This window comes from Oncorhynchus masou, chromosome 9 (genome assembly GCF_036934945.1).
Source record: "Oncorhynchus masou masou isolate Uvic2021 chromosome 9, UVic_Omas_1.1, whole genome shotgun sequence".
NCBI lineage: Eukaryota > Metazoa > Chordata > Actinopteri > Salmoniformes > Salmonidae > Oncorhynchus > Oncorhynchus masou.
In genome coordinates, this window is record NC_088220.1 from 55,878,013 (window position 1) to 55,888,260 (window position 10,248).

Genomic DNA, 10,248 nt, shown 5'->3' on the forward strand with positions numbered 1-10,248 from the left:
TTTATCATTTCTGCCAACTAAATGAATGAGGAGATATATATTTAAATTAATGGTGTCAGAATGCACGTCTGTATTAAAGCAATTCAGAACTAACTTGTGGACATGTTCTGTTAAGTCTTGCCGACTTTTTACAGAATTTAAACATAATCAGGAATTCATATTTATTTGACAAGAATGCTCCTAGTCTCCCATCAATCACGTCAAACACCTGAACTCGAACAATGACATTGTTTTAAAGAAATCAAAATGGAAAACAATGCATACATACAGTATGCCTTTCATACATAACATACTGTATAAATATCCGACTTGAAGTAAGATTAAATGATTTATTAATCAATGCTACAAACCTGGTACGTCGCAGAGCATCATATGAACTGTTATTACAATCAGAGAGCCACAGATTCTTCTGATTTTCCATTTTAGGAATTAGACCAGCACAAATAACACAACATGTAAAACAGCATATTGTGAATTTTGGTGGGTGAGTTACAAATGGAAAAACAACTGGATGTGTAAGGTCGGTTTATTATAAAATACTAGGTAAACTCCAGCAGAATGAGAAACAAAACAAGGAAGCCATGCCTAAACACAGCTATATCAACACCCATCTTGTCGATTGAATGTTGCTGCTGTCAATTTACCATAGACAGGACAGCTTTACAAGGGTGAAAAAAGTAGCAAAAACCGTACACCACAAAACTTTTAAATGTGTTACTGAGTCTAGATACTATCAATTCAGAAGAACAACAAGTTAAGGAAGCAACTAATGCCGGTTTGCCTGAGGCTGATGCCATGCAGGTGTTTGTACACATGTACAGTGGGGCAAAAAAAGATTTAGTCAGCCACCAATTGTGCAAGTTCTCCCACTTAAAAAGATGAGAGAGGCCTGTAATTTTCATCACAAGTACACTTCAACTATGACAGACAAAATTAGAAAAGAAAATCCTGAAAAATCACATTGTAGGATTTTAAATGAATTTATTTGCAAATTATGGTGGACAATAAGTACATTTACATTTACATTTAAGTCATTTAGCAGAATAACTTACAAAGTGAATTATCTGACATCCAGTGGAACAGCCACTTTACAATAGTGCATCTAAATCATTAAGGGGGGGGTGGTGAGAAGGATTACTTATCTTATCCTAGGTATTCCTTGAAGAGGTGGGGTTTCAGGTGTCTCCGGAAGGTGGTGATTGACTCCGCTGTCCTGGCGTCGTGAGGGAGTTTGTTCCACCATTGGGGGGCCAGAGCAGCGAACAGTTTTGACTGGGCTGAGCGGGAACTGTCCTCAATGGTAGGGAGGCGAGCAGGCCAGAGGTGGATGAACGCAGTGCCCTTGCTTGGGTGTAGGGCCTGATCAGAGCCTGGAGGTATTGCGGTGCCGTTCCCCTCACAGTTTAGGCAAGCACCATGGTCTTGTAGCGGATGAGCTTCAACTTGCGGGGTGACGTGAGAGAATTGGGAAGGTTGGCCGTTCTGGATGAGTTGTAGGGGTTTAATCCAGTAATCAGACGGGAGATGACAAGTGCCTGGATTAGGACCTCGCTCCTGTGAGGCACACTCTGCGGATGTTTAGAGCATTACAGGAACGGGCCACCGCCATGATGTTGGTTGAGAACGACAGGGTGTTGTCCAGGATCACGCCAAGGTTCTTAGCGCTCTGGGAGGAGGACACAATGGAGTTGTCAACCGTGATGGCGAGATCATGGAACGGGCAGTCCTTCCCCGGGAGGAAGAGCAGCTCCGTCTTGCCGAGGTTCAGCTTGAGGTGGTGATCCGTCATCCACACTGATATGTCTGCCAGACATGCAGAGATGCGATTCGCCACCTGGTCATCAGAAGGGGGAAAAGAAGATTAATTTTCTAGGAGAGACCATGAGGTTATGACAGAGCCAATGACTTGGAGACTAGAACAGAGCCCTGGGGGACACCAGTGGTGAGAGCGCGTGGCAGAGACAGATTCTCTCCACGCCACCTGGTAGGAGCGACCTGTCAGGTAGGACGCAATCCAAGCGTGGGCCGCGCCGGAGATGCCCAACTCGGAGAGGGTGGAGAGGAGGATCTGATGGTTCACAGTATCTGAAAGAAGGCAGCCGATAGGTCTAGAAGGATGAGAGCAGAGGAGAGAGAGTTAGCTTTAGCAGTGCGGAGCGCCTCCGTGATACAGAGAAGAGCAGTCTCAGTTGAATGACTAGTCTTGAAACCTGACTGATTTTCAAGAAGGTCATTCTGAGAGAGATAGTGGGAGAGCTCTTCAAGAGTTTTGGAGAGAAAAGAAAGAAGGGATACTGGTCTGTAGTTGTTGAAGGAGGGATCGAGTGTAGGTTTTTTCAGAAGGGGTGCAACTGAAGACAAAAGCCAGCGGTCAGGGATGAGTTGAATACAGGGAGAAGGTCCCCGGAAATGGTCTGGAGAAGAGAAGAGGGGATAGGGTCAAGCGGGAGGTTGTTGGGCGGCCGGCCGTCACAAGAAGCGAGATTTCATGGAGAGAGAGGGGAGAAAGAGGTCAGAGCACAGGGTAGGGCAGTGTGAGCAGAACCAGCGGTTCGTTTGACTTAGCAAACGAGGATCGGATGTCGTCGACCTTCTTTTCAAAATGGTTGACGAAGTCATCTGCAGAGAGGGAGGAGGGGGGGGGGAGGAGGATTCAGGAGGGAGGAGAAGGTGGCAAAGAGCTTCCTAGGGTTAGAGGCAGATGCTTGGAATTTAGAGTGGTAGAAAGTGGCTTTAGCAGCAGAGACAGAGGAGGAAAATGTAGAGAGGAGGGAGTGAAAGGATGCCAGGTCCGCAGTTTTCCTCCATTTCCGCTCGGCTGCCCGGAGCTCTGTTCTGTGAGCTCGCAATGAGTCATCGAGCCACGGAGCGGGAGGGGAGGACCGAGCGGCCTGGAGGATAGGGGGGAGTCAAAGGATGCAGAAAGGGAAGAGAGGAGGGTTCAGACTCAGGAGAAAGGTTGGAGAAGGTAGTAGCAGAGGGAAGAGATGATAGCCTGGTCCCTTTGCAGAAAATCGGATCGACCTTCTTTTCAAAATGGTTGGAAGACAGCACCAAAGAGCTTCCTAGGGTTGATGCTTGGAATTTTTCCACTCAGGAGAAAGGTTGGAGAAGGTATGAGCAGAGGGAAGAGATGATAGGATGGAAGAATCTCACAATAGTGGAAAGAAGGAGGCAGAGAGGAATGAGTCAAAGGTAGACGTGGGGATCGCCCAGGACTGTGGCCCAGGAAAGGAGCTTATCAAGGCATCAAGCTCATTGATGAACTCTCAGGGAACCTTGGTAACTGTGACAGCATGGAATTCAAAGGAGGCGATAGATAGATGGGTTGACCACTTGGGAGAGATGAGGATCCCGGTGCCACCACCCCGCTGACCAGAAGCTCTCGGGGTGTGCGAGAACACGTGGGCGGACGAAGAGAGAGCAGTAGGAGTAGCAGTGTTATCTGTGGTGATCCATGTTTCCGTCAGTGCCAGGAAGTCGAGGGACTGGAGGGAGGCATAGGCTGAGATGAACTCTGCCTTGTTGGCCGCAGATCGGCAGTTCCAGAGGCTACCGGAGACCAGGAACTCCACGTGGGTCGTGCGCGCTGGAACCACCAGATTAGGGTGGCCGCGGCCACGCGGTGTGGAGCGTTTGTATGGTCTGTGCAGAGAGGAGAGAACAGGGATAGATAGACACCAAAGGCTACGCTAATGCAAAGGAGATTGGAATGACAAGTGGACTACACGTCTCGAATGTTCAGAAAGTTAAGCTTACGTAGCAAGAATCTTATAGACTAAAATGATTGAAATGATACAGTACTGCTGGAGTAGGCTAGCTGGTAGTGGCTGCGATGTAGCTAACCTAGAAAATCGCTCTAGGCTAAACAATTGACTTAGATACAAAGACGGCTATGTAGCTAGCTAGCTACGATCAAACAAAACAAACCGTTGTACTTAATAGTTACTACAGTGTTTCATAGCTGGAGCTACGTTAAGAGAACGACAATAGCTGGCCAGCTAATAGAAAATCTCTAGGCTACACAATTGTCTTAGATCTTCTGGCTACGATCAAACAAAACAAATACTGTAATAGTTACTACAGTGCTGCTATTCGGGGGCTAGCTGGCTAGCTACGTATTTGTTCAATAACAAAAGTTTATCTGCTTAGTTTATAATTTGTGTTAACAAAAGTTTATCTCAATACTTTGTTATGTACTCTTTGTTGGCAATGACAGAGGTCAAATGTTTTCTGTAAGTCTTCACAAGGTTTTCACACACTGTTGCTGGTATTTTGGCCCATTCCTCCATGCAGATCTCCTCTAGAGCAGTGATGTTTTGGGGCTGTTGCTGGGCAACACGGACTTTCAACTCACTCCAAAGATTTTCTATGGGTTTGAGATCTGGAGACTGGCAAGGCCACTCCAGGACCTTGAAATGCTTTTTACGAAGCCACTCCTTCGTTGCCCGGGCGGTGTGTTTGGGATCATTGTCATGCTGAAAGACGCAGCCACGTTTCATCTTCAATGCCCTTGCTGATGGAAGGAGGTCCGATACATGGCCCCATTCATTCTTTCCTTTACACGGATCAGTCGTCCTGGTCCCTTTGCAGAAAAACAGCCCCAAAGCATGATGTTTCCACCCCCATGCTTCACAGTAGGTATGGTGTTCTTTGGATGCAACTCAGCATTCTTTGTCCTCCAAACACGACGAGTTGAGTTTATACCAAAAAGTTATATTTTGGTTTCATCTGACCATATGACATTCTCCCAATCTTCTTCTGGATCATCCAAATGCTCTCTAGCAAACTTCAGACGTGGTAGGCTTTGTTACTTTGGTCCCAGCTCTCTGCAGGTCATTCACTAGGTCCCCCCGTGTGGTTCTGGAATTTTTGCTCACCGTTCTTGTGATTATTTTGACCCCACGGGGTGAGATCTTGCATGGAGCCCCAGATCGAGGGAGATTATCAGTGGTCTTGTATGTCTTCCATTTCCTAATAATTGCTCCCACAGTTGATTTCTTCAAACCAAGCTGCTTACCTATTGCAGATTCAGTCTTCCCAACATGGTGCAGGTTTACAATTTTGTTTCTGGTGTCCTTTGACAGCTCTTTGGTCTTGGCCATAGTGGAGTTTGGAGTGTGACTGTTTGAGGTTGTGGACAGGTGTCTTTTATACTGATAACAAGTTCAAACAGGTGCCTTTAATACAGGTAACGAGTGGAGGACAGAGGAGCCTCTTAAAGAAGAAGTTACAGGTCTGTGAGAGCCAGAAATCTTGCTTGTTTGTAGCTGACCAAATACTTATTTTCCACAACAATTTGCAAATAAAATCATTAAAAATCCTACAATGTGATTTTCTGTTTTTCCCCCCTCATTTTGTCTGTCATAGTTGAAGTGTACCTATGATGAAAATTACAGTCCTCTCTCATCTTTTTAAGTAGGAGAACTTGCACAATTGGTGGCTGACTAAATACTTTTTTGCCCCACTGTATATACACACACTGATTAAAATAAACGCATACAAGAACACACACATACATGTAATAATGTCAGACATGCACACAAACATATTTTTTTGTTTTTTGTTTTAATTATATATTTTTTGCATTGTTATTTGCTGTTTTCTTCTGTCTTTTTCCTTTGTCTCTTTAGTTCATTCTCTTGGTTGTTGGTATATTGAGAGGTTCTTGGGGGTGGGGAATGGAATTAATTGTATTTTTTATTTTTATTTGGGGGTGGGGGGACTATGGGAGGGGTCTTGAATGGTTGAGGGACAGCTATTGGTTGGGGAACTGTGGGGGGCATTGAGGACAGCGTTTTGTTAACAACCTGGTGGTTTACACTATGTCTATGTGTGAATGATGGAAGAATCTTACCTCAGCTGTAGGTCCATTTCAGTGTGTGTGGTCACTTAGACCTACACATCAACCAGTACTGGGACCATTGGAGACTTGGAATGCTTGCTCTCAAAGTGCTGCTTGAATGTCTTCGGGTCTGCATCTACTGTATAAAGGTGAAGTACAAAATGGAGGAAGTTAACAATCTTTGGCTTATATTTTATTCAAAGTTAACACAAATTATAAACTAAGCAATAAGATGCAACAAACTACTAAAAAAATGAAAGACTGTACAAAACAAGCCAGTACAATAGCCTACACATAGAGAGTAACCTAAAAGCACATACAATACCAACCAATACTACTCATCTGACAAGACAGGGCAGGTGTGGACCAGTGCTGCCTTTGCTGCAGTCTTCTGGTCCACAGCTACTCCCTTCTTCTTAACATCCGCCTCCATGGTATCAGTCAACAAGTTCAGCTGTACCCATAGTACAGAATAATGACTTCAATGGGTGGGCGGGTCCAGATATGAATAGCAGGAGCGTGTACAGTATACACTTTTGTTCCAGCCCAGTTTATACCTGATTACAAATCAAGGCCTAGCGCGGTGATTCGTTATGATGATTATTTAAGTCTGGTGTTAGAGCTGGGCTGGGACAAAACCGTTCACACACTTCCTTTGGGGCGGCAGGGTAGCCTAGTGGTTAGAGCGTTGGACTAGTAACCACAAGGTTGCAAGTTCAAACGCCCGAGCTGACAAGGTACAAATCTGTCGTTCTGCCCCTGAACAGGCAGTTAACCCACTGTTCCCAGGCCGTCATTGAAAATAAGAATGTGTTCTTAACTGACTTGCCTGGTTAAATAAAGGTAAAATTAAAAATTAAATTCTGCTCTTCAGGACTTCCTGCAATGACCAAAACAGACCAAAGCAGGAGCACAGTGTTCCAGGTTGAAACAAATTACCTGGTTGAGAGGTGATAAGATAAGGCACACACATTGGCTCTGGAATAGAAAAGGTTCAAATAAGGTTTGCAATTTGGCATCAATAACATGACAGTAATTTTACCAAAAAACACACAGACGTGTGAATACCAATTTATTTAAAACCCACCATAGCAGGTAGGACTAAATAAGGTTACATAACCATGCCTACTAGCTATACTAATGATCTGCTGTCCAGAGGGTAACAGCAAACAGATCAATGTATTCCTGTAGTAAAGTAAGCACACTGTTGACTCAAGAGAGAATGATTATCAATCAGTCCATCTCTGAAACCTCACAAAAAGCCAGACCAAAATAATACTGCTAGCTAAGGCAGCTACAAGTCAATAAGTACTTGAAGTAGGCTACCCATCCCTTACACACATTCACAAACAAACATTATCCAGAACACCTAACTTCACCATCTAAGTTAGCTAGTTAGTTAACTACAGGTTTATATATTGATAAAATCAAAGATTATGGATATACTGACAAGATACAGGTGTCTCCATCCTAACAATGGGAGTCGTTGTCCACAAAGCATCATGGCGGGCTGTCTAGGTCCCGCCTATCCTTTCTTTGGATTGGTGTATACATCTTATTATTGTAATATTTTTTAAATATTCGATGAGGATTGTTGACGTCAGCCGCCAGTATTCAATGGTGAGAAATATTATGCCACCAGCCTCATGACATGAATATGCATAGCCATCTTGAGATAACTCCAATAGAAAGTGTTTTTATCTCAAAGATGCCGGGATGTCACGTGTCCTACTTATATCAGTACACTCGTAACAACTTAAGCATTACAAAACTTTTATTAGATCAAATAAATCTCACGTAGCAAATAACCATTATTTTTGTTGTTGAACTAATTTGACACTCTGTTATTGACTTCCATACAAAAACTCCTTACTTGGTGGGCAAAAACAATGAAAAAACAACCAATGGCTTAGACAGATTTTCCGCTGAGTTGGGCCTCTCTCTTCCTCTTCCTCTCTGATAAAAGTCACCTTGTCTGAGAGAGATTTACACAGTTATCAAAGCGTCACATCAGGGTAAGCCTACACGAAACACAGCCCTTATTTGAAGTTGTTCTAAAATCCCCCATGGGGAAAATTAATGGTTGAAAATCAATTGGAACCATTTCTAAGTTTGACCGTTAGGTTTTATGAGTATTATGACATACTGTGGTACTCTATTCAAATCCTGATTATGGTACTTACACTGTAGATACATTATTTACAGTGGCTGATGAAATTTTACAGCATGTCAGAAGCTGCTATCCACATGCTGTTACAGTATAATATATTTATTATTTTGATGACATATCCCGATAAAATAAAATATTCAAAAGGTCTAGAGTGCCATCTGCATACTCCACAGACAGTGGCCGTGTTCAAGAGCATCAAGACCATGATGTAGCATGGGTAAATTGTGACTGACTGACTGATCTACAAATAATATTGAGTAGTTATTTAGGATGCAAGCCAGGTGATTTGTAGATCAGTCAGTCTCGACTCGCCTTTAATGTCGGCTGCAATAGAGTTTGCCAGCTTGAAGCCCTAAAACCTGGAAATTAGCTATATATTCAGCCATCCCTATGGGAAAGATTCATGGCAAAAGAATGGGGTTTTGGTATAAACGCCCAAAAATAAGGTCTGAGGGTAACACTAGTTTAGGAGATTTTATACATTTTGTTCTATGAGATAATAGCAGTCAGTTAACAAGAGCTTTATGAATTATGAAGCCTTTATGTGCTTTACGTGTTTTTTAAATTACATAAATTCTTCAACTCTTCAAAATACACAAAAAGTGACTGATGAAGATTATCTCCCAAACCTGTGTTTACCACATACCTTATAGACAAATAGTAATGGTGTCTTTTCGTAGGAACTAACTACGGCATGGTTCGTTGGAGAAAGCCTATGAGGAAAATTAATGCCGTTTTTGTACGGTTTTTGGATAAATGCTGAAAAAAAGGTATGTGGTAAACAGGTTTAGATCTTATACATTTTGTTCCATGAGATAATCTTTAACTTTTTGTGAATTTTGAAGAATGTATGTAATAATAAAAAACACATAATCACATAAAGACTTCATAATTCATAAAGTTCATGTTAACTGACTGCTGTTATCTCATAGAACAAAAAGATCTCCTAAACATGTGTTAACCTCAGACCTTATTTTCGCGTTAATTCCAAAACCCTATTCTTTCACCATTAATTTTTCCCACATGAAGGCTGAACCAAAGATGGTTTAGTATGAAGATATGTAGAAATGCTTCTTCAATAGAAATTCCTGATCACGCTTGTAGGCAATGTCCTGGTGACGTTGGCTTGCTAAATGTATGCGCAAAAAAAGACGTAATCTGTTCTAACGGTCGTCTCGCTCCAAACTGCGCATGTGCAAACTCAAAGGCACTCCTATATATAAACAAAAATGTTTTGCCGAAAATAAAAACGTGTCAGCTTGTCACTTTTCGGAGGTTGGAGTAATAACATGTTCAGCTACAATTGACTCACATATAGGTTGTTTCTTTAGATTTCAAGAAAATCAACAACTAAGGAAGAATTGTCCACTTATCTCATTCAGTTCTCAAACCCTAAACCCAGGTCTGGTCTGCCGAGTCTGCTTCGCAAACGTTCCCGGAAGTCTCGCAATGTGTGGCCTTCTGGGTTTAGAAAATGTGGCTGAACGAACCAGAGATAACTAATTTCCGGGTTTTAGGACTACAACAAAGATTTTTATAACTAACCCAAGACAGACCACTGCCGGTCGTTTCCAATGGGAACAAATTAGTCATAGTGGGCAGAACAAGCGAGGGGGGGGGGGGGGGCAGAGCCAAACACGAGTTAGCGAGATTTTACTCACCGCCTTATTATTTAATATTCGTACAGCCCCCGTAGCTAAACCACGCCCCTAACATGATATATGCCTTAGTTAAAGGTCGGGTAGTGACAAATGTCTAAAATTACTTGTCATTAGACATTTGAAATAATGTGTTGACACAACAGCGGCAAATCAAAGTATACTAGCTATGAAACGGGCTTCATCACATTTCATTCTAGAGGAGGGCACCATTTTGAAATAGGGTTGGAAACAATAGAGCTCGCCAGTTTGTAGTCACAGATTGGACAATGAGCCAGGTATTTCACCAGATGTTATAAATGTGAAGCATCCGGTTTGCTTTTCCACTCACTACCAAATATGGGGATGAGAAAAAGCCTAGTTGCCAGCAATTGGAGAACATGGAGCGAAATGGATTTTTGGCTAATTTTCTCACTGATTGAACGTTTTATCTCAATACAGTTTTCTGTTCCAAAAACTAAAATATGTTACGAATAGAGTGAACTAAGTTTAGTCAAATTTACCCTTTGCAAAAGTCGTAAAAAAAATGCGTTGTTTATTAGTAGTACAACGGCGAATTGAGTTATTGCACACGC

General features: G+C 42.6%; 1 long non-coding RNA gene across 1 annotated transcript; it reads right to left on the reverse strand.

Annotated features, from left to right (window-relative positions):
• Positions 1 to 5,547: 5,547 nt before the first annotated feature.
• On the reverse strand, positions 5,548 to 9,440 carry LOC135546270 (uncharacterized). Its single transcript, XR_010456557.1, has 3 exons — positions 6,785 to 9,440; positions 5,858 to 5,984; positions 5,548 to 5,773 (listed from the first exon to the last, which is right to left on the reverse strand). It is a non-coding gene; the product is annotated as an uncharacterized LOC135546270 (long non-coding RNA).
• Between the last annotated feature and the right edge of the window lie 808 nt (positions 9,441 to 10,248).